Genomic DNA, 24,247 nt, shown 5'->3' with positions numbered 1-24,247 from the left:
TCCATCCCCCTCCCCCCTCTCCTCCTCCTTCCCCCTTGGACGATTCAGTTATAATTCAATCTTCACGACAGTCTAATCCTCCGTTCCAGTCTAATCCTCGACTCGAGATCGCGATCGATGCGAAAAAGCGCGAGGGAACGGATGGAAAGGTCACGGAGGGAATCCGAATCCGACCAATGGTGGATCTGGTCGAATGGTAGATCCGTGGTATCCGCGAGCGGAGGATGGAAGGTTCGCGGACAAGGTGTAAGTCGATCGAGTTCGATCCAATAGATCAGGCGGCAGATTCGTTGCCAGTTATTACAAGGGGTCGGAGGTCGATCGCTCGCATAAACCATTTAGCCCTCGATCGACTATCGATACCGATATTTCCCAGAGGTATCGGCTATCTCGTTGCTCGATCTTGGACCGACAAGGCCCACGATTTATCCTCTCCCTCCAACTCGTTCGTCCTGGTTCGTCTCTCTCTCTTTCTCTCTCTCTCTCTCTCTCTTTCGCTCGATATATCTACGAAACAGGATTAAATGTTTATGGGTCTGACCTTCTTCTTTTTTTCTTTTTTCTTTTACTTTGTTTATCGCGTTTCGTTAACGTGATTTGGATATTTTCCTCGTGGTAATTAATTGGTGCAATTAATTTTTGTTGTTATTGAAGATTTTGGTTTGATAAATTTGGAAGTGGAAGTTTCTTTTTAAATTTATTAATCGTTCGAAGAATTTTGTATTGAATCTCTGCATGAATTATTATCTTATATTAATTATGTCTTATATTAAAATTACCACGCCATTTTGATCATCATTTCTTTTCTCTCGAGAAAATTTCGAGTATCCTAAGGAAATGAAAATTCTTCGTTACACGAAAATTCTTACGATGCGCATTTCTTAAGGGATCGTTCATAGTCGAGAACTCTACCATTAAATTCTTAACAAAGTTAAAAAAAAAAAAGAAAGAAAATCACACCGCTTATCCTCCAACATGGAACAAACAATTACACACGGAGCAACGATAAAATCTCGAGAAACGTCGACGCGATCGCGGAACAACACACACACACATACACGATATCCCAACGTACGTACACGCGAGCGTACACGCGATCGAGAATCGATTTGGCAGAAAAGTGAATTCAAACGAGCCGCCTGTGGGGTCTCGATCTCCCTGGACCCGCAACGTAAACTAAAAAACAAATGCCGGAGGAGGGAAGGAGGAGAATACGAAAAAGAATCGACCGACTTCGCGTCCTCTGGCACGGGTATCTGGCATCTTGGCCGAAATTTTCCCTAATAAAATTTGTTCCCGCCAGTTAAGCACGTTGCCAAAAGCGCCTATTAATTTTTTTATCTCGGATCTTCGCCTCCACTCCGAACCAAGGAGCCGAGATTTCTTCCCTCTCTCGATACTCGTGGTGCTCGTAAAACGTCGCCCTGATCCCCACCATCGCTCGACGATGCACAATATCGTTCACTTATTATTAACAAAAAGTAATGGAATAATTTTCAAATCTGTAGTAAGTAAACTCAAGGAAAAAGTAAGGGAAGAGGATTTTCTGTTTCTTTCATTGAAATCGATTCGTCGCGATGAAATATCTTCGTGGCAAAAAGTACACGCTTCCACACTTTCTATCACATTTTTAATCAAAGTCACCATCGATCTGTCCGGATGATTTAACGTGACGTGGGCACGTTTAATGAGTAAAATACAACAACGTTCGTTTCATTGTCGTTGCGACAATCTTTGTGTATAAACGGAAGGAAGAAGAAGCGTGCTCGCGGAACCGTGAATTAAGTCGTTGCTCGCGCAGCGAACTTGAGATAAGTTCTCGGCCCGCTTCGACCCCTTCACCGTTCCACGAACCCTCGACTCGACGTGGATCTCGTGCGTATACGTGCGTCTGGCTCTGGGCCAATTTCACCCGACACCTGCTAATTCTTAACTGTTTCGCTTTCGTGGAATTGCTACCGGTCGGAGGATCGCGCTAATGGGGTCTCTCCAAATGATGCGCTTCCGTTGATCATCGCGCGGGGAGCATCGCGGATTGTTAATGATCCACGGAGGGGAATAAAATGATTTTGGGGAAATTTTCGTAGAATTTGTTGCGCGATGGTGGGTTGTTTCGTGGAATAGAAGGAGTAGAGAATGATTCGAGAAATTTGGGGCAATTATATTGAAACGAAATTTCGTTTATCAAAGGTGGATTCTGTTGAAAGAAACGATATAATCATTGAATCGTGATGGAAGATATAACGAGCATCGTAAATATGAGAAATAAGTAGAGAAACGAATGGATGGAAATCAAGAGGAGTAACGTGTGAGATATTTGCAAAAAAAGGAAAAAAATTCGAAAGGAAATAATAATTGCACAGTTTATGAATTTCGAATTCGAAGTTCAGCAGTGAACTTTTCGAAAGTTTCGGTGAAAATAATAAATTTGTGACGGAAATAATTAAGGAAGGATTTCACGGGAAATTTATTTATTAGATGGCAGCCCGCAGAGTAATATTTAATATCGTGGAGTTCGCAAAGCGGATGCCGTAGAACCGGCCTGTGTCAATGGATGCCACCAAATATCTGGTTTACCCACACAGGTCATCGACATCGGCCGATGAATTAATTTTTCTGCGAAAACCGATACTTGTCTGCCGGTTCTTGTAACGATACGGATCTGTTGCTGATAGTCACGCACATCTCGTTTCGAGCACAGGCTAATTTATTTTTCGAGTCAATTCCGAGGCCAATTGACGAAATTTGAAAGATTTAAGATCCTCGATAAATAAGAATGCAGTCGTCCCACACTCTCGAAAATTTTCATCCACGAACACGAACGTATCTAAGAAATTAAAATTTGCGACAATTCCCTTCAAACTTTTCCCTTTAAACGATTCGATATTCTCCACTTACAGAATACAGTCGACAATTTATCACGACAACGATAAAATTCCAAGTCCAATTCGATCGATCAATTTTTTTCCTCTTACACACTGTGGAAGAAAAAATTATACACGAGTGGATGAAGAAACATTTGCGAAGCAAAATGATTATCCGACAAGTGACTGGCCAATAAAATCAAACCGTGCGATCACCCTTCGAGCCTATCGTGATCGCATCAGGTTAAATACAACTCGCGAGTGCCACTCGCGAGATAACAAAATGGATACCTCACACGTGACCTCGCTCGGTTCTGAAGGGATGCAGGAACCAGATCCTCTCCGCCCGATTCTTTCTCCCTCGGTCAACGTTCTTAAACAATCGGCTCTGTTCGCGGCAATATCGTCGATAAGTATCTCAAGACGGCTCTCTCTCTCTCTCTCTCTCTCTCTCTCTCGTAGCTCTCCACGAGCTACGATCGTACGTAGTGGTGTACGTGGCTGCTTTGATGGCGGCCAGCCAGAAGTAAATCTAAGGTTTACGAGGCAGTACCCGCCTCTTACTAGCACCTCCTCGAGCACTCTCCAAAGTTGCGATGGGGGGTGGTATCGGGGGGCCCTCGAAAAGGGAGAAAGAAAGAAAGAACGAAAGAAACGGTTGAGCTCGAGCTGGTTGCGTTGGGCTAGCGCTCATATAATTCTCATCAATAAATCGTACAAGCGAACGACTGACGCCCGCTCCATATACAAAAGGAATCACCTTAGCTTAGGAGGGGAGGAAGAGCGGAGAGAGGCTGTATTCCGTATCTGGCAACAATAGATGGCGAAACAATTCGTTGTTGAGAAACGTTGTTGCAATAACTCGCCTCCTCGTCGTCTTTGAACCGAGTTTCATTAATTTCTCCGATTATAGGACCCGATACCAGGATCCAACCAGGCAGTGCACCCTCGTCCCAGCCTCTGAACGTTTCGAATTTGCCTCTCTCTCTAAAAGGATTGTTGAAACGCGTCAATGCGTTTAGATAGGCCATTGTTCGCGCCTTCAACTCCTTGGCTAAGTGAAATTGGAAATAACGTTCACAGTTGCATGGATATCTCGGTGGATCTATCTTCGGTGGATTTCGATTTTATTTTTAGATTTTCTTTTTTTTTTTTTTTTTTCGTGAAATTGAAGCGGAAATTTTTTTCAGTTTTTACTTGCGTCGTTGCGAAAAAAGGATTTAGCAGCATTTTTGCAAGGAGTTTTAATAACATAATAATTAACATATACAATCGAATAAGTATCTTTATATTGTATGAATTCTGTGGATTTTTGCACAGCTTAATCTCATTGATAATCACATTGATAACAATTAAAGGGTAAGATAAATTCGATTTTCTAAAATTGTAAATTTTTAAATTTTGGTAATTGAAAGTTAAGATTCAATTACCGAGTTCAACATCAAGAAAGTTTCATTATAAGGATATTACAATGATAGCAAATTATTTTTGAACAAAATTTACATTTACTTCACGCGCAATTTTTTTTTTTCTAAAAAAATTTCACCACGTTTAATTTAGATTCTTATCGTTTAAAATACAATCCCAATCTGCTTCCATTTCACGTACATATTTTCACGAAATTCTTCTAAAAAGTTACACCATACCTAATTCAGATCCTTGTCGCTTAAACTACCTTTACAATTTCTATTCTCTAAGAAAAAAATTAGAACCCATGTTCCTCCCTTAATAAGTAAATTCCAGATACCAGGATTTCTTCCCAAAACTAATTGCCCCCAATAAAAATCGGAAATCTCAAAATCTTTCGTTCGAAAAAAATTCCTCTCGAAATTTAATCAGTTCGCCCATCCTCCTCCTCCCCCTTCCCCCCCCACCGCTAAATCGTGATAAATCGTTCGCGAGGATTAAAGGGGGAGGATGTAGGTCGCGGTTTCCCTCCTCCTCCTCCTCCCTCTCTCGCCAAATTATAACCCGATATATGTGCCTCGATACACATTGTATAACACCCTTTCTCCTCCTCCTCCTCCTCCTTCGCCGCCGCCCTTTCTCCTTAACCCTTAAACCTGAGAGACTCGCTCCCATAAACCCGCGAACTCGATGGTATAACACGTATATATAGCGCGCGTGGTCATAGGGGCAGATAATATAGTTATTATTCGAGTCAGAGGTCCCTTTCTCCCCTCCCCCTCCCCCCCTCCCCCCTCCGGCCAGAAGAAAGCGACGAACCCCGCATTAAAAACCAATTTTTGGTCCCGAAAAAAGCTGCGCCGTTGCACGTAATAACAGGCCTGGTAATCTATAGTAGGTTTTCTGTCCGATGGGCCCGAGCCATCCGTCCGTTTCTCCCCATCCCGCCCCCTCCACGAACAACCCCCTCCCTTGCCTTGTCCCTCTGTCCTTGTCCATCCTCGGGGATGGGGAGGATAATCGAACAAATTGGAGCTCCGCCACGGACGACTTTTTTTCAATTAAAAAAGGGGGAGGGAGGGAGGGAGGGAGGGGTGGGTAGATCTCTCTCTCTCTCTCTCTCTCTCTCTCTCTCTCTCTAGAGAGATACGTCCGACAGCTGTCGGGTTTTACAACTTCGTAACTTGGTTCCTCGTTTGATAAATTGGGCCTTGTTTCTGGGGAATTTTTCTGGGGAGAACGTTGGAGGGAATGCGAAATGGGTCTGGTTTCTTGTGGCTTCTGTTAAGGGAAGGGAGGATTTTTCGAGATGTGTTTAACCGATAGGTTTTCTTAGGGAAAGGGGTAAGGTAATAAGGGATGATAAGTCAATTTCAAAGTTTGATGTATTAATACAAGTCGGGTGTATCGGGTTTCGCGGGCATCTGGGCCGTAGATTGTTATGTTTGTGGTGAATTTTTTTCCCCCTCGGCAGATTGACTTGCTGATTTAATGGTAATATCTTATTTATTCTGGCGAAGAATTTTGGCGAGGGAAGTTGTTTGTTTGTGGATGTGATGGGATGTTTGGCTTTATTATCCATTTTCTTTTTTTGTGGATTTAATACGCGTTTCGATACATTTTTTGCACGCGATCGTTCTCGAAATTAAAGTAATGCGATCAATCTCCATTGAAATTTTGTCGAGATTCGATTTCCATTAATGAAAAATTAAGGAAGGAACAAAAACATTTACGATCTCGCTTGACGTTTTGACGAATTCACAACTGCTAAATCAAAAACCAGTTGGAATTGCCGAAGGGGAGACAGGTTTAATAGAATTCGGCCAATTATCTCGCACAAATCACAGGTATCCCGTTAGCTGTTTTCTATTAGGCGTTCTATTATTATAAGTATTTCACGGAAGAGTATATTCGATTATATGTCATGTTCCAAATTCTCTCTCTCTCTCTTTAGAACACTTGCCAACCTTTTTCTAAAAATGAATATTTTATATCTCTTTAAATTGAAATAAGTTGAATAACGAATGATCTCGAATAAAATGTATCTATTTGGCTAAACGTTTTGCAAAAGTAGTTGATTACGTAAGAAGCGTTTGAATTATTGGATTAAAATAAGCTCTAATTGTAGAGTGGAATGTTACCACGTTGGTCAGACAACGAGCATTTGTTATCCCAGTACCTTTCGATCTGTCAAATTACGAAATCCAGCCAAGTTATTTATGAAGAAATTACACGTGAAGAATAAGCCGTTATGTCGGTTTAATCGTATCACATTTGTAACGATCAACGTTGATTTTCAATCTGTCTTATTTCTCGAGGAATTCTAGCTATCAATTCCAAAATTTCGATTCATCGAACGCAAAATAATGTGAATTTAACTTCATAACTCGATTAAAATTAAAATTAAATTATTTCCAATCTCGAAAAATTAATCTCTCCCGAAACACTGAATGAGAATTCGGTCATATGAAGAACAATATATCGACGCACTTGTGACCACAGATATTCATCAACAAAATTATGAAGAAATTCGGCTATGTAAAACTATTAAACTGTAAAAAAAAAAAAAAAATAATTAAAAAGTCTGTTCAATTGAACACGTTATATCCGTTAAGCAACGAGACGAGAAAATACGTAATGGAGGAGATCGATGGATCGTCACATGGAAGGAGTGGCCGAAGATAAAAAAAAAAAAAAAAGACCTCGCGTAGAAGATGGTCATTGCGTAATTCGTTGTGTCGGAGTAGAGGACGCGGTCGATCGGCCGCCAGTAAATTTCTATTAACGGCTCGGCGTTCGAAACAATTGGCCATTAAATCGAACGGTCCCGCGGCAGATAATAACTGGCAATAATCGGGCCGTGGCCACCGGTTTAGCTTGTGGGACGCTGCTGGGACCCCTTTTCGGCCCCCACGGCTCGCCATCGCGAAACAAGCCGAGCATCGGTAATGAGAGGCCAATTAGAACACCCCGTCGATGGAATTATCCCCAGACGCTTCGAAATTCAAACTGGTTGCCGTGAACGTTTCCTCCTAATGCCTCCGAGACACGCGAAAAGGGGAGCTAGCAGGGAGAGAAAAAGAGAGAGAGAGAGAGAGAGAGAGGGAGGATTGAATGGGTTAGAGAGATGATCCTTTCCTCGAGTCTTTTCTTCGATCCTGAAAAGATCGTTTCGACGATATTCCCGGATGGGAAGAAAATTGTGGTTGCTCGTTCAATTGTGGTTGTAGGTAAGGATTTAAAAGCGTAAGGAATGAATAATTCATCGAATACTTGATATATTTATTATAATATTTTGGTAATGGTTTGATTAATTGTTTTAATTATTCCAGTTGTGTGCGATATTTAGGATTTTCGAAGTGGATGAATATTTTTGTATTCTCTCCGATTGACTTTTGTTCACTAAACTCGAAATTGATGGAAAGAAAATTGAGCAGATTCTTATAGAAAATTGGAAAGATAGGTTTTAGATAATTCTTAGATATAAATTCTAAATAAGAATTTAATATATATATATATATATAAAACGTAAGTTCAATCCTCCCACAACAATTCTACAATATTAACTCGAACATCACATATTTGCAACACTTTTCAAAATATTAATATATTTACCCCTTTCCCCTAATACTTTTTTCTCGTGTTGTGATTACATGATTTCCCAAATTCTCTACAATATTTTCCCTCTCCAGAAAGGATAATTTCCATCAGAGGCTATCAAGCTTCTGGTTATAGAAAATTCGCACTCGATCGATAATATCTCGAGGAAAGATCTCGACTCGATATACATGTGTCAATCGGTATCGAGATCGATATTATCTAGAGATATCTCTGCGCTCATGCGCAGAGACAGAGATCGGTAGCGAGAAGAAGGAGATATCGAAGGCCGTGTCGGTGAAGGAAAAAGAGAGGCCGGTTAACTGCGGTTCGCTCAATTTACAGCCGTGTATAATTAACCGGGGCATGAAAAACGGCCAGCCACGTGCTATCTCGCGCGTTGGGATACCGGAGATTTATAGTTATTAATTTTATAATAGACTCATCAAGCGGCGCTCGCGTGACGTTGTCGCCATCGCTCTTGATACCGCGGGAAACACGTTCAATGAAAATGCGATGTGCCTCGAATCCTCTTCGATCTTCCCCTTTTTGTATTTTTTTCCCCTCTTGCAACGGGCGATATTTGCTTTATTAATTTCTCGTTTTATTTCTTTGCGATTTCGTGGAAATCTAATTGATTGGAATTTTTTTTGTTTTAATTAAATTAAAAATAAAAAAAATGGAAATAATGAGATTGACGAATCGATGTATCGAGCGCGGCTAAAAGGTTTTATGCAGAATTTTCATGCGGTGATAATTTACGATATATTTCGAAATATATTTTATATAAATATTTTTTCGAGTTTTTTGAATACTTTTTTTTTTTTAAAAAGTTTATTAGTTCTTCGTAAGGAGATAAAAGTTTTGTTATTTTTAATACATTTCGATTTTTCTTTTTGAAAAAAAATTCTAAAAATCTTTTGTTACTTTTTCATTTTTATTGAAAAACTTTTCGACGAACGATCATAAATTTAAATAAAGATATTGATAATATTTTAACACGTATTTCAAATTCAAGCTTGATCTATAAAAATTAAGCTCGACTTTTAATTCGTTTTTTATCAAGTGTGAAAAAATATATTTGCTTACAGCCCGACCGACAATTAATCTCGCATATATTATTTCCTCGTTCGATTAAAATTCGAACAATATAATAAATAATCGATAACGTGAAACAAAATATTTTAATTCAAGGATGGTTATTAAACGATCACAAAAGGAGGGAAATTTAATTAATTTTTATTTTATCGCATCTACATTTCATATATCTACCTACACACGTGTACACATAATAGATAACGCGATTATATAACGATGTGTAAGATATATTAGAGGTGAAAACGCTATCGTAAAAACAGAATTTGTTAAAAGAAGAAAAATATTTTTATTGCATTTTCATCTGTGTGTGTGTGTGTGTCTGTATATGCATATATTCATAAAATCATTTTTCGAAAAGTTATAGGAATTTAACGTTACCAATAATCGAGGATGCACAAATTTATAATCCATACGTTAAATTACAAAGTCAAGTGGCTTTTATAAATTTTGTTGCTCTTCAAGGCAAGGATAGCGAGTCATGTAAGCGGAAATTTAAATCGATCGATTCGACCAGGCTTCATTAAAACACAGTTAAGTCGTTTCGCGTATTAATTGATCAAATTTCCCAGACAGACTCCTTGAAAAACGCGATTAATACGGACAATTTGTATTCATGAACGAGCCGGACGATGTTTGGTCTCTGTTTCCTCGAGCATCTTAATAACTCGCGTTGCAACAATTTGCACGAGGATAATTTGTTAATATATTTCATTCAAAGGACAACTGCGACTGAATATAAATGAGGCGCAGCAATGAGAAATATATTCGATTTTTTAATGTTATCACACGGAGACGCGTGAAATATGCTTCGATTCAAACTCTCTCTTTCTGTCTCTCTCTTTTTCTCTCTCTTGAAATAAATTTTAAAATACACATAAGAATTATTTTGCACAATCATTCTGATGAAAATATGAAAGATTAATCAATATAATTTTCATTCAAATATAATATAAATATAGATATATATTATATTTGATATTATAAAAATCGATTTCCTGTCAGAATTTGTCCCTTTCTCGTCTTCACAATTAATAGCACGAAGAGTGAACGTATTAAAAAAATGTTTTCTATAATTAAAAATTTTCTTTAAAAATTCGATATTTATTTTTCGACGACAAATTATATTGGGCTGAATTTATATTTTTTAAATTTTGTATCCAACGAGTAATTCGATGTTTGCGCCATTTATTGGTGTAATTTGATAGGCGTGTCTACCATGTCGTTTCATCCTGTACTCCCGATAACCGGAAGTACCGCCTTTCAGGAAAAATTTACACCGAATAATCGATCTTCCGTAAAAGGATATGAAACATTCTTCAATTCTTGTTCGAACAGTATAATTTCTTCTTAAAAAAATGATGAAACAAGAAATACGAGGAATCGTTTAGAAAATTATTCCAAAGCGTAACAAAGTTGGAAATTATAATTGCACAATTTTTGTTAAAAGTAAAAATTTTTTATTTTCAAATTTTTGTTTCACTTCCTTTATATTTTATTTTCACAACCATTCGGATTATCGATGCGTTTCTATTAAGTGGTGGAATCTTTATGAAATTAATAATCAAAGCGGCTAGTTATTAATTGCTACTATAATTAGTGTTTAATGGCGGAATTATAATGAGACCCATAATTCGATCCACTCCGGGCCTCATTAATTGAAAATGTAATTCGTAATTTAATATGAAATTAATTGCGAAAGTAATTACAACGTCTGAACATGGCCGACATATATACATATATAAACTTAATAATTTGTATCAAATAGAAATCGTAATTCCGCCACAGAGCATATCTGCATTGAATCAACTTCCAAGAAGCAAAAAAAAAAAAAAGAAAAAATTTCAAGAAAACAATATCTTTTCTTTCTCTTCATGAATATTAATTTGTAATTTAACCATTATTTAACGTTGAAACGGAATTATCCGTTATTTTTCTTTCCTTTCTTTCTTTAAGAAAGGAAAGGACATTATATATTGTTACCCGTAGTCCCTTCAGATTTGCCTCATTGTTTAGTCATTCGAAAAATTGAATGTTATGCATCGAAACTAGCGTGTCATGCTCAGAGCTTAGCCAAGTAGAAGGAAAAAAAGGATTCATCTTTTCGTCCTACACTTCATATTTAATCCCTATTGAAAGGAATAAGGGAATAAGTATGAGTTACATCTTCTTGTAGAGAAATAGCTCAATTTCTTGGAAGTCGATTATTTCTTCATTTATAAAAATTATCAGGTAATCTCTAATCTAATAAACGAACCATTTGTCAATTGTACAATTTTTTATAAAAGTTATATCATTAAATTTATCTAATATTTTTAACTAGAAAAAAAAAGATGTTATACTGTAGGAGAGAATGTTATTGCAATTATATAGAATTTTTCTTAAATTATAAGATATTTATTAAATTCTTACGTTATATCAATATTATTACATTAAACGAAAACTTTTAAAATGTAAACTTTTAATTAAGAAAGAGATTGAAATTGTAAATTTACATTTTAATCACGACACAACGATGGATTTCAATACCTCTCGTGAAAGTTAATAAGAAACAATAATGCTCGGATGTATTAATGGGCCGATATTTAAGACATTCGCAATTTTCGTCCTCGTTTCGTTGATTAATTCGACCATAAAGAATGATTGCGACGCGGTTCGCTGCTACCGCAATCGTTCCACTGATTAATGGAGTAATGAAATCTCGTCTAACCTTTTAATGGAATCACGAGTCGCCACCAATAGGTAATCAGACGTAATAATACGGCTGAAACCGTAGGAACGTGTGCGCATTATGCATAACTGGACAAGGTTATGCTTACAAGAGTTACAAAACGTTTCATTAAATTTGTTGCATACATCCATGAGAGACGAGATCTCATCAGGTGATCGATTTCCTTAATAGGATTCCATTTTTTACGCGTATCTGCAACTATGATAATGATGAAGGATTGAAATAAACATCTTCTTAGCTTACGTGGAGAAGGTAAATTAATGGAAATAAGTTCAGAATTTTTTCTTTTCTTGTAATTGGGATTACTTTGATATTAATGAATTTAAGATGGAAAAATTAATGATTTTATATATATATATATATAATAAATCATAAGGAATGAGATTTCATTCAACGGAAATAGAAACGTCGAGGATGAAGATTGTGGTATTATAAAATTATATTACGAAACATTGGTATTAATATTATGCAACGTGAAATATATTTAGAATGGAGTGTAGATATAATATTATAATTATCAATAGTGTAATATTATTATATAATATTTTCAATAATAGGATCTATTTTCGCAATCCTTTTTTATATTCTATTATAAATCTAGAAGAGGTTAAAAAAAAAAAAAAAGAAATTACAAATTAATACATGCTCGATTAGAAATTATATTTCATAAAACTTTTACAGCTAATAAAATTTATTTACCATAAATTTAACTGTAAACCGGTGATCTTGTACAGATAACAGATCAATTTATAACGATGGCGATAATCACCGAATGCTTCACTATCAGTGAATCGAGTCGTGACTAATGAGAAGTCGATGAACCATCAAACTTGTAACGAATGCAACTGTAAACATAAATTACCTTACAATGATACGAATGAATTATAATTCATCGATATTTTTTTCTATTTTTCCATGAGATGCAAGCTAGGCGAAGCAGTTTCACTCAAGTCGGTAATCATTGTGCAATTAGGTTCTCGTCAGTTATGTTTCACACAAATCATGGTTAAGATAGCGACAAAAGCATCTTCTCTTTAATAAACGTGAAATTTCCTATAAATTGTTGCGAATAATTTAACAACGATGGATCACTAACGTCTTAATAACGTCGAAAGAACGTCTTAATAACGTGTGATAAATATTTCTCTTACGAGTAACAGTTAAAATTATTCAAGGCAAGTTAATTTTTCTGCTGTTTAAAATTGGATATCATACTTATAATAATGTTCCCATTAGTTATAGCGACTAAGGATAACTTTAGAAAACTATGAAAATATTTCTAAATCGTAAAATTCTACTCGAATCATTCCTATTCTTCTCGTATAAAATTTTCAGAGTTTTCCAAAGACTCCGGTCCCAAAAAATATTCCATCATTCGATTCATCATTTTTATCTCATAGCCTTATCATTAGCCAAACTCTTTTTTCTTTCTTTTTTTTTTTTTCAAAATAAAATCCAATTTTTAAAACTTCAATATTCAACCATTAAACCATTTTCATCTTCACAATACACTTGACACTTGCACAACGTTCCTTCCCAATGACTTCACCGAACAAACGAAATCTAATAATTAATCTCATAAAATTGCAATATTATTCTTCTATTCGTCGACGAAACGGGCAATACTCCATCCGTGAAGAATAACGGATCACCAATCTCGAAACGAACGTCATCCCCAAGATTAAAATTCCCGCCGCCAAGATATTATCTCCGACCGATCCATCTTAATATTTAACCCTTCAAAGGGTTAAATAGTTGTCCAACCTACTTTCCATCACTTTCGACGCTTTCACGTGCGATCGATTCACGTATACCCAACGGTTAACCTTAACGAGCGTTGGACCCCCAAGACAAATGATAAGGGCGAGTTCGATCGAATTTATCAAAGAAATAATAAAGAGGAGTATCCTTGCTGACCATTCCGGACAGTGCACACGGAAAAGGTGTGAACTGTTTAAGCCGAGGTGTCGGCTCGTCAGCAGTCAGCAAGGTGTTGGGCCACGATCATTTATTATCCCGAGATTGAATTTCTCCTCGGCTCGGCCAGCGCCTCGGTTTAATTAAAATATCGTTATGGGTAGGCGTGGATATTCGTGCCGCCGTGGAACGTTTCTGACCCATCTCTCTCTCTCTCTCTCTCTCTCTCTCTCTCTCTTTCTTTTCTTTCTTTCTCACTCTTTTCCAGCCTCTCTTTTCGAGGCTCGTTCGCGGTTTAAACGAGCAACAAGATCGGGGAACGGAGAACAGGGGACGATGGAAAAAGCACGAAGGCTTCCGTTGGATATCGCCTCGACACGGAAATCGGGACACGGGACGGGTGGAATATCGATCTTGGCTCGGGGGATTAGGAGAGCAGGAGTGGAGACAGGTGTTCGGTGTTTCCTGTGTTTTAAATTAATTGGAAGTACGTATTTTTATTTCCTGATTATTTAGAATTGAAATTTGTGATTCTGTGTAGACACTTTTGTAGAAATAAACACGAGTTTGTTCGGTTTTTTGGAATTTGAATTTTCAAGAGGATTGTTTGTGGATTAATATTAATTGCTAAATGTTTTTCGCAGAAGAAAAGGTATATACGTAATATTTGTTATTTACCAGAATAATCGAGTTCACTTCGAGATTCACTTATTATAAAAAAAAATTAAGATAAAAATTGTCAAAACGATTCGTAGTTTCAAACCGTGTTACCTCTTATTTCAATTTCAACGAAATTTCACCTTACGAAATTTCGACTCCATTTAACTCGATTATTTTTTACGCTCATATCATATGGAGCATTTTCTTAGGCTATATCGTGTTTATATCGTAGGTGGTCGATTTCGTGGAACACCGCGTACGAATGGTGTCGTGATCGTTCCCAGAAGGATTCGTAATTAAACGAGGAGATCGCATTCCGATACAGGGGGCCGTTTCTCTTGGTGCACATACAATCAGCATAAGCGATCGTCTGCGTGCGAATTCGGACTGAGAATATCGGTGCGTCTGTCCGGAGAAAAAATATTGTTATAAGGCGAGAGCATCCCCTCTCGTAAATATCGTACCGTTAAAACGCATCCGAGCCGAAGGAGCTATTCCATCCCTTAAATTTAAGATTAGCCGCGTACATCACGTTTTAAACGACGTTGAAAAAATATTTTGAACGAAGTGTAGATATCGGATAGATAATATTCGAGAATTTGAATTCGAGGTATGAATTTGTATCTATTCACGATGAATAATATTCATTTATGATCGATTCAACATTTTTCTGAACGTTTTTTTTTTTTTTCTTTTTTAGGTTAATTAGGATTGGAAATTGGAAGATATTCGAAAGGATCGAGCGAATACGAAATTTAAGAAATATTAGACGGCTAAATGATTTCTGAGTTATTCAATTCTTCGATAATTTAAAGAAATTGCTCAAAATTGGATACAAAAAAGGAGGGCGTAACAAAGAAACTCGTTTCACAGTCCATCGTATTTATTGCCTTCCATCATATTTAGACAGAACAAAAAACCTACACAACATCCTCGTCAATATTTTTCCTTCGTAACAAAATAATTACCAATAAAAGAAGCCTATATTTTCCAATGCACACATTTCGAAAAGCTCGAGTCATCCCAGTTCCCCAAGTTCCCAACCAAACCTTCTTACTTAAATGAATACCCAACCACCGTATCACACACCAAAATCAATCCTTTCACTAAAAATTAGGACCTCCACGAGTCCACACCCACCGAGAGCCTCCTTTTCCCAAGACCAAGGGGCCCATTAGGCCCCTAACCAACGAGAGATCCTTAAACGATCTTCGAAACCCAAACCACCTCCATACCAAACTCTCCTTAAACTCTCCTTCCATTCCCAAATCTAGAGCATCCTCTATGCCCAAAACCGATTCCCATTAGTGGGAAGGCAGGCCCCGATCAGGGGAGGGAATCGGCGCGTTTGTCGAGAGTATTTCGCGCCTACCGAACCCGGTCCCGGAGCGCGGCTTTAATTAAAAATTAATCGGCGCAAATTAATTTAAATGCAAAAAGTGGGGCCCCGGGACCCGGGGCCCCGAGGGGGTGGAGCAGCGTTCGGCCGGTAGGCGGGGCCACTGAGTTAGGCGATCGTTACGGTGCACGGCGGACGATAATCGAAAAGCTGCGGCCGATTCGAAACAAAAGAGCGCGGAGATCGCGCCGGGCCCCTCGTGGGCCCATCGATGGGCGCTTCGAGCGGGTGGGGGGAGGGGGGGAGGGGGACGGATCCCTCGAGCGCAGAGGAGTGGAGAGAGGAGAGAGAGTGGCAGAACCCTCCCCTCTGAAAACTGGTTCAGAGCTCCGGATCGTTAATACCTCGTTATCGATTGGGTCAGGGATCGAGGGGTATATCGATCACTTCTCGATCATGAGGCCCGATAATGCGGATCCGCTCGGTCCGAAACACCGTGTCGATTATCTGTCAACCGATCGTTTAAAGAAATTACGAAATTTTCGAGACGCTGGTAGCTGTTTGTAGACGAGGTGGAGACCTGGTTGAATCCCCGATGATTGTGTAACGGTGAACGATACGGTGCATTGTTTCTTTCTATCGAAGTGACTTTTTTCTGGGATTGGTCTTTTGATATGGATTGGAGTGGAGTTTTTGAGTTTGAGGTAAGGAAATTTCGGAATTTCTGTCCATAAACGTGAAATATTAAATATAAAAAAAATAAAAAACAGACGCGAGATTCTCTTTACAGAGAATGGAATTTTCAAAATTTGTCAAACAATTACTTCCGAACGAAAACACAAATCAATCACGATATCCATTTCCATTCCACGTCCAATCATTCGAAGAATTCGTTCGAAGAAAAACGTACGTTCGAGGTGTAAATGATCGAGGCACAACTGCTACCGGTGTACGCAATTTATCACGCGGTTATTAAACATTGCGCGCACATCCTGAATCGATACAATCCTAAACGGTTGGAATTAACTTTAATCACGGCGTCGGCCGTGAGCAATCATCGAAGATCGGAAACAACTTCATCGCCGTTCGGGGTAAATACGAGGAAGGTTGGGATCCTTCTCCACAGGCTTATATTGAATCTTAATCCGTTCACGAAACGATGCAAATCGGGCGTGGATGATGATGATCGACGTGGAGATGTTGCTCGCTCTGGATTAAATTCCAGGGGGATAACGAGTGCCTAATTACGAGGACGACTTCCGACAGGTTGTACTTTGGACCCGGTTCCCCTTTCGTCGACTCTTGTAATTTCCGCTCGATAATTTTACGACCTCCCGTTTATCACGGAGTCATCAAAGTTTAAAGCGACGACCGATTGATGAGGAAGATTTCACGGAGTTATAGAGAGATCATTCGGCGATGGGACAGAATACGTCGCAAGCACAATCCAACATTGATTATTCCGGAATTTCTTTTATTAATTTTGTTGAACTCTTAAACAACATTTCTTTTTTTTCTTGGCCAGTAGTACGATTCTTGGATTTATCTGGGATTATTTAGAAAGAAGGATTTCTCATTGGTTTCGATGATTTTATTCAAGAAAATATAGTATGAAGGATAAAATTCTGATGACGATCAATCGTTTTAATTTTCAAGGTATCGATTAGAATACTTTTTATTCTACAAATAAATAAAAAGTCGACTCCGATGATTCAGATTATAATAATATAAATTATAAATCATCATTTTAATTAATTTTCAATAGAATTGTGATCTCGAGAACACATTTTACATTTATTTCCATTCAAAAAAAAAAAAGAAAAAAGAAAAAAGGAAGTAACAGATTCGAATTCTCTACTGGCATTTTGAATATTGAATTTTATATTAAATATTGATTCATTATATTAATTTGTCATTAATGATCTCTCAATGAAGAAGTCGAGAAGAGGATAAAACTTAGAAAGTATATCCGAAAAAGTATATTTTGTGGTAAAAACAGTTGTATGTTGTTATTAATTCGAGAGTATGGCAACGACGGTTTTTTCAGGTGTCAAGAAGATATGATTGATGATAAATGGATTCCGTTCGTATGAAAGAAATTATGGTTTTTAGCGTAAATAAGTATGAATGATCGGAATGTGGTTTTCTTGGAATTTAAAACTTGAGTTGTTATTATTTGGAAAAATTGTGAGACGAGGATCGTGGAAGCAGCAACCGATGAAGATTATATTAAATAAGTATGATAATATAGAATAATGATAATGCGTATATATTTTATACATGTTCATTAATTATATATATTTAAGAAATGTTTGGGATAATTTTGGTGCTGGCTGAGAGACAAGTTGATTATTATTTGTCGAAGAGAAATTCTATCCTTTTCGAGAAACAGAGAGAGAGAGAAAGAAGTAAAGAGAGGCAAATTTATCTTTTAATAATCGAAGTTAACAACACTATCAAGCGGTTTCTATAATCAAAAGGGAAATTCCTTTTCTTAATTCTTTAACTACCGAATACCGAAAAAACGAAATTACTGTATGATCAGAAAATCACGATACGATTCACTGGAATCGTACGAAAATAGCTCTCTGCATACATATTTACAAAAAACATTCCTCATGAACAAGAAGTTATTCAAATTATTATAAATTCCAAAGCGAATATTACATATAAATTATTTCAACAATTCTAATGTACAACAAAATTGTACCTTCTTCGTTTCTCTTTACAGCAATAGAAATAAAATTTAATTTGGGTATATTTATACTATACATAGTGATATATTGTCTGCTGAAATTAAAGATATTTATATTACCAAGAAGCAGAAAAATAAGATTCCTAATTTTATACTAAAAACCAACCAATATCTCGTTCCAAGCATATTATTTTTCTCAAAATATTTCCAATAATCTACTCCGCAAGAAATAATCCAATCAAAAATACTAATCAAGAATGCCAAAAACCCTCTTCTCGAAGAAAGAAAACTCTCTCCCCCGCGCCGAAATCCATCATCAAAATTCCAAATCGAAAGAGGAAACCTTCGAGAGAGATTCCATCCGTTCAAATAGATTCGCTTCCCAAATCAATCTATTAAAACACGGGCGGCGGAACGGGGGCACCAAGGTGTTCTCCCCTATCCCGCAGGATTCGCGGTTCCTCACGAAGAGGAGGAAGAGGAGCTCGAAAGAAAGAGAGAGAGGAGAAAAAAAAGGAGAGGAGGAGGCGTGGTCGCGGGATGATTTAACATCGACGGGGTCCGTGTCTCTATTCGGCCGGGCCGCAAAGGAAGAAGACGATACCGCAGCAACAGCACAAGGGCTAAACAACGGTGCACGCTCGCGCGCGTTTTCGGGGCGGCAGCTTTACAACCGTTTAGTGTTTTACGGCCGTTTTATGAACGCCGTGCTCTCTTCGGCTCTTTCGTGAGAGAGCGAGAGAAAGAGAGGAGGAAGAGGAAGAGGCGCTCGGTCTCTTTTAGAGACGGTACGAGTTACGTTTTACGGGATGATGGTATACGCGGGAATCGTGCATATCGGGCGAATGTTTTATCCTCTCGGTATTTTCGTTCCTCGAACACGTGGAAAACTATTCGCGGGAATGGAGGAGAATCACGAAAGAAGATGGAGTATGGGAGATTTTTTTTCTGGGGAAGAGTGAAATTATTCGATCGATGGATACTTTCGTATGATATTGATAAATTTAGCGAGGAATTTACGATTGGATTTTGTATATAGTTTATCCTTTGATAATCGTGATTCGAAGGTTAATATCTTTTCGTACGCGAAGAACAATCGTGTTAGGAAATTCAATGAAACGAGTACGAATTTTCGTAATGAATTTAACACGAACAAGAATCGGAATTTTACGATCGAATTCTTCTGCGAATTGCATTAAGAAGCAAGCGATGTTAACAATGAATTTCGATTCTCGATTAAAAAAAAAAAAGAAAAAGAAACGTCCATTTATTGCATTAAACGATTCAAAGATTCCCGCGAAATCGCGTCAAAAGCGAGGAGAACACAGCTTAAATAACATTCAAGAGCCGCGCGTGCGAGTGGTTCCAAAGCCTCGGCCAAGGAATTTAGAGACTAGTCTGCGGGCCAGCCGACAACCAATCATCCGGACGAGGGCGAGGGAGGGAAGGAGGGAAGAGGAGGAGGGCGAAGCAGGCCGAGGAACGTAATCTTACGTATCAATTAGCTTCACGGTCCGAGGGGCTTACCCCCCGCGGGCCTTTGACCGTGCGCCGCTTCGTCTTCGAGGTGTGAGAACCGAGACACGGAGCGTACAGTCGTTTTACAACGTCTTCATCGTCTCTGTCCGGCTCTCCTTCCAACCCTCCTCCTCCCCTCCCCCTTCCTCCTCCTTGCCGGCACGGCGCGGAACGGGGGGAGGGCGCATCTGGACGCAGGTAAGGGAGAGAGAGACCCCCGAAATCCTTGCGAGTTGCGTCGAAACCGATGGCCCCGATACTTGACGAGTCATCCTCGTCCACCACGGTGGGTGGAAGTTTTGGAAGTAGCTAATGGCCCGGTGTAATTTAGCCTCGTTGATTGGAATTCAACTCGCCCGTTTCTGTTCCTAGATGCACACACCGGTTGTTATTTACCCCCTCCCCTCTCGAAACTGTTGTGAACCGTCGGCTGTTAACGAGGATCACGACTTCACTGTGTTTGCGGGGGCTTGGACGGGGGATGGATTCGATGGGATTAGTTTCGGAGAGTGAGTCGTCGGTATTGATATTGTTTTCGCGTCGAGGGGTATTTGGGGGAGGGGTGGACGACGTTCGGCTTTGTATTTTTTTTTTTTTTTGTAATCAATTTGTTTCGTAAAATTTTCTTTCGAAAAGGGCGAAGGAGGGGGGGAAGTTGTTTCGAAGTAATTTTTGATGCGAAGTTTTTGAAATTAAAGTTGTTCGAAATATATTTGGTTCTGATATCGATTACTTATTTCCGTTATTGATTTGTATACGCGTTTGATGTAAGGTACAATGTGTATTTTATGAAAAAGAAGAAGAAGAAGAAGAAGAATCGTTGAGATGGTGATTTTTAAACGGAAGGTGAGTTGTTAGTGTTAATATTTTTTGTTCCGATTTCTGATTATTAATTTTTAACTAGATTTTTAGCAAGTTTTATTGCGAGTTTCTCATACAAAAATTATATTGAAATGGTAAAGAAAATTTTTTTAAAGAAAACAATGTTAAACTTCGATAAAATATAATGTGGCCAAAGGAGATGGAGTATTTTAAAAATTAGCAAAACCAACTTGAAAGAATGAATTAATAGCTAAAGACAATTGATAGACGAATGAAAAATAAATCTCTAAATAACAATTGTTCTCATAATAATTACACGAAAGAAGTATTGAACTCGAGGATTGAAAACGTGGAAAATATAAAAGCGAAGACGAAGAGTAGAAAAGAGGAGAAAAAATGGTGACAAGAGCCGAACAAACGTGGAGATTCGATCGGACGAGATATTCATCCGGTGGCTAGCCACGGTGTTTCCGGGAGTGTTAACAAGTCCCGATCGTTTTCTCCTCAGGTTGAGAGCTGGCCTTATGCGGCCGTCCTCACGTAGTGCCAGGTGTTGACCTTATAACGTATTACTTAACACCCACCGAAAGGACCCACGTGCAGCCACGGGGGGGCCTAATCCATCCGGCTGAATCGTATTCTTCCTCCTCCCTCTCTCTCCTCTCTCTGTGTTGTACTTTTTTTAAAATAAAACCGACCAAAGAAGGAAGAAAAAGGGGACGAATCATGGAACTGAATTCCAAACGTTACCAAGCAACTTTATAAATTTCACGCCAAGTTTATGGAACTTTTTAATAGAATTTCCGAAGGAACAGTTTAGATTGCAATATACTGTGCTTGATCTATCTTTATTAAAATTTTTTACGCAATATTTTTTTATTTCTCAAAAGAGCTTCTTTCTTTTGTTTAAATTTTCCGTTACTGTTTTTCATTTAATCGTTTCAGATACAGATATATATATATATACCAATTTTAAAATCAGGCGAAAAGGTAGGAGATTATTTCAATTGGGATAATTACAACTGGAAATAACGAAATTTCAATTTTCAGATAGAATCAAGTTTAATTTATATTTACTCGATGACGCGAATACCAGATGGAACATTTTAAAAAGATTGGAAGATTTGATTTATCTTTCTAAGTGAAAATTTAATCGTCACACATTTCAAAATGTCGGACAAGATATTTTAACGCGGAAGATTTTCAAGGGAAGTAGATCAAGTTAGCGCGCGACGCAAAAGAATCTGAATATCAAATCCACCGGTTGGAATTTGCATCGCGAGAATCGAACACCTGACGTAAACTACGCCCTCAGATTAGTTCGCGTTTGCCGGAGCAAACTGGGCGACTCGTTTCATCGAAACCGGTAATTTTCGTGAGACTTGGCAGACTCGAGGGGCCCAAACGCGTGTGACTACGTATTATTCCGAGCCTGGAGCGGTGCCTGGCCTGTCCATTACTTTTTCGTTTCGCGCAACGTTCAATTTTCCAATGGAAATGGAACGAAGATTATCGAGTCCGTTTCAATAAAACATTCCACTTCGTTCATCGCTGTCAATTTTGAACAGCAATTTTATACACCGGAGGAAAGATTCTTGAGAGGTTTCTTCGATCTGCTCGGTTTAATCGCGTTAAATCGATGAATTTTTTCCCGTTGGAACTTTGATACAATTTATCAATTATCTCTTTTTCCTTTCTTCGAATCGAAAGAATCCTTCTCTTTGAAGTTTGAGAATTGAAATTAAAATGTTGCAAATTAACGAATCAGTTTGTAATATATAAGTCGATTGATTTAAATTTATATAAGTAGTATTTGTAAATGTTAAACGATCGTATTTATACAACGAGTGAATAATCGGTGTTAAGATATACATTTATTCAATATGTTTATTAATATTTTATGTATGCACGCGCAAGTTACGCAGTGTCTATACTTTATAGAACTGGAGTTGGCATCAAATTTATAACGTTCTATTTCTCCTTTACGTAAGAGGAGCCAGAATTATAGAACTCTGTACAGGAATTAGATTAAACGAGCGGACGATATTTTTAAAGTGTGCAAATGCATTTGCATCACGGCAAAAAAAAGAAAAAAAAAAAAGACACTTTACAAAATTAACAAAAGTTCAACAAACAAACACCACCGACATATTACTTTCATCCGTGGAAAAAGATCCATTTGAAAGGACCGAGGTCGACGCGCATCGAGAATCCGCCTCATTGCTGGGGCCCACAAGGGCTCGAGTTAACGAATTCGGATGGGGCACGTTCACACCTCCGGCTGATTAGGCCGAGCATAATTTTCCGTGTCCGACTCGCGGCTGGCCGGGCACAGGGCCGTAGGTCGTTCCGTGCGGACCCCGCGATCCCCCTCCCCGCTCCACCATTCCCTCCTCCGCGATCCGCCGCGTGGTGGGGGAAGGTGTTTCGCCGGCCTCGCGGTGGGGGGAAAAAGGTGGAGCGGTGGGGACCGGGTGGAAGGGGAAGAATAGTGGCGTAGAAGGTGTCGGGCAATACTTTCCAGGTCGTCCGTCGCCGCTTGACGTCTTAATGCACGTCGAGAATAATCTCACCGCCAATTTATTACACTCTTTCTCATTTCTTCTCGGCTCTCCCCTCCCTCCGCCCGACGTGCCAGCCCGCCACCCCTTCTCGGCCGGCCTCACGGCGCACCTACCGGGACCCTTCTCCTTTTGTACCCTCGAGTAGCGGAGCGGCTCGTCCCATCCTCTTTCAGCCGAACAAAAACCTAGCGCTCGATCCTCGTCCCCTCGTTTGCCCTTTTTCTCTTTCCTCCGCGCCACGGCCTTCCCTTTCGTGCCTTTTTCTCCTCTCTCTCTCTCTCTCTTTCTCTGTCTGTTTCTCTTCCTCTTTCTCACGCTCGTTTCCACCAATGCCCGCGGCCAGCCTCGCACCTAATAGAATACGTAATTTGAATTTTTGAATTACGCCGCGCGGCCCACTCCGTAGGGGCGGCCAGACTCGAAAATAGCGAGTCGAACCGATGAACCCAGGCGACAGCAAACGATGTCCAGAGATAAATTTACGAAGTTTATTTCGTGGATTTCTCTTTTTTAATTTTTTTTTTAATCTAAGTTTTGAATTTTGCTCTTTGCTTTCTATTCTCTTCTTTTCTTTCCTTTTTTTTTTGTTTTTTTTTTCTTTTTAAGGGAATTTTTAGGGTTCTTCTTTTAGGTATGGCGGTGGATGGATTCCGGGGAAATCTGGCCACCGGGAATAATCGATGCTGGGGCATGGAGTGCCGGGGAGATTAATCGAGTTTCAATTTTGGCGGAACGAGAGGTATTCTTGTTTTTTCTTCCTGCGGTTTCTTGCGGTGCTCTCTTTGGATCGGCTTTGGGTTTGATCGGTGAAGAATTTGATTAATGTGATAAGGAGTCTCCCCCCCCTTTTTTTTTTGTTTTTGGTGGTAAGTAGAATTGGTAAGTACGTTTGTTTGGGGATTATTTATAAGTGGATTTCTTTTTTGGTGGAGATGGTGAGATGAGTTGGGTCGTTCCGTGTGTAGAATCTTTTAAAATTGAATATCTTTTCGAATTTTAATTCTTTCGAGATCAATGGAACGTTTATAATTATAATAT

The 24,247-nt window shown here is 38.8% G+C and overlaps 1 long non-coding RNA gene across 1 annotated transcript in view; it reads left to right on the top strand.

Annotated features, from left to right (window-relative positions):
- Positions 1–24,247, top strand: part of LOC147656380 (uncharacterized) — a 59,098-nt gene that overhangs the window by 8,281 nt on the left and 26,570 nt on the right. The window lies entirely within an intron of this gene.

The sequence above is a fragment of the Apis florea genome, unplaced genomic scaffold (genome assembly GCF_048593485.1).
Source record: "Apis florea isolate Af1SG1 unplaced genomic scaffold, ASM4859348v1 contig_3791_pilon, whole genome shotgun sequence".
NCBI classification, from domain to species: Eukaryota; Metazoa; Arthropoda; class Insecta; order Hymenoptera; family Apidae; genus Apis; species Apis florea.
Note: the sequence above shows the minus strand (reverse complement) of the source record. Positions and strands in the feature narration are given on the sequence as shown.